The 1523-nt window shown below is 51.9% G+C and overlaps 1 long non-coding RNA gene across 1 annotated transcript; it reads left to right on the forward strand.

Moving 5' to 3' along the window:
• The first annotated feature begins 449 nt into the window (after nt 1–449).
• LOC112616834 lies at nt 450–1282 on the forward strand. Its single transcript, XR_003117814.1, has 2 exons — nt 450–502; nt 602–1282. It is a non-coding gene; the product is annotated as an uncharacterized LOC112616834 (long non-coding RNA).
• Nucleotides 1283–1523: the final 241 nt, after the last annotated feature.

Consider the following 1523-nt stretch of genomic DNA (forward strand, 5'->3'; position numbering starts at 1 on the left):
AGTCTCACGAAGCAGAGGCCACAGACCTCAGGGACGTGTGGGGAAGCGGGATGGGAGCACGCAGGTGTGTGTTCCTCACCGGCAGGATGGTCTCAGGCCCAAGGCAGGAGCCACAGAGGCAGGGATTTCTAGAGAGAGCACCAGACACCCTGTCCTTGCCTTCAGCTCACAGACCATTGCCTGATTCTGAACTGTATCCTCACGTCCCTGCAGCCACTGACATCCAGGAGAAGGTTCCATGAGAGGCAGAAAGTGGGAGACAGAATCAATGGGATGGAAATTGAGAGCCATTCATGGGAAGGGGTCTTGAACTCAGAGAAACAGAATGTCTGAGTCTGGCTGTTGGCAGCTGAGGGACCTCAGGCACCTACAGTGTCCCCCTGTGTGTTGGGCTCTGCACATGAAATGAGGACCCAGACGTGCCCTCCCAGTTCTTTTGTCTCCTACAGATGCTGCTGTAATGGACCCAGAGCCTGCTGCGGACAGCACAGTGAACAGGGAGGTAGGTCCTCCTCGGCCCAACCTTGTGGAGACTGCCTTATTCCCTAATAGTCCTGAAGAATGTGAGCCCCTCCCTCACTCAACATTTCCCTCTCTCCAGGGCCCTGATGAACAAGACCCTCAGGAGGTGACATACGCACAGTTGGATCACTGCGTTCTCACACAGGGAAAAATCACTCGCCCTTCTCAGAGGCCCAAGACACCCCCAACAGATACCAGCGTGTACACGGAACTTCCAAATGCTGAGCCCAGATCGAAAGTTGTCTTCCCAAGAGCACCACAGTCAGGCCTTGAAGGGGTCTTCTAGGGACACAACAGCCCTGTCTCAAAACCGGCTTCACAGCTCCAGTGTACCAGCCGCAGGAATCTGAAGGTGTGACTCTGCATCTTAGGGCATTGCTCTTCCTCACACCACGAATCCGAACGTGCCTCTCTCTCGCTTACAAATGTCTGTGGTCCCCACTGCCTGCTGCAGGGAAAACACACTCCTTTGCTTAGCCCACAATTCTCCATTTCACTTGACCCCTGCCCACCTCTCCAACCTACTGGCTTACTTCCTAGTCCTACTGGAGGCTGCAGTCACACTGAGGAACTCACAATTCCAAACATACAAGAGGCTCCCTCTTAACACAGCACTTAGACGCATGCTGTTCCACCTTCCCTCATGCTGTTCCACCTCCCCCTAGACTATCTTTCAGCCTTCTGTCAGCAGTGAAACTTATAAATTTTTTTATCATTTCAATGTAGCTCTCTCCTCTTCAAATAAACACATCTGCCCTCATCCTTTAGGTAATGTGACTCTTTATTCGCCGAACGTTTGTGGTGTTATCATTACTATGTCCGTATAGCCCCATATGTTCTCCACTGGGTTCTCACCCCTGGACTCTGAGCTTCTGGAAGCAGGTGGAGCCTGATTTCTGTCTGGAACTCCAATTTCCATCCAACAATGCAGCACATAGGAGGTTGCAAGGGTCATGAATCAGATGAACGAGTGATATTCTTACTCTCTGCAGACCTGGAAA

This window comes from Theropithecus gelada, unplaced genomic scaffold (assembly GCF_003255815.1).
Source record: "Theropithecus gelada isolate Dixy unplaced genomic scaffold, Tgel_1.0 HiC_scaffold_10589, whole genome shotgun sequence".
Lineage (NCBI taxonomy): Eukaryota > Metazoa > Chordata > Mammalia > Primates > Cercopithecidae > Theropithecus > Theropithecus gelada.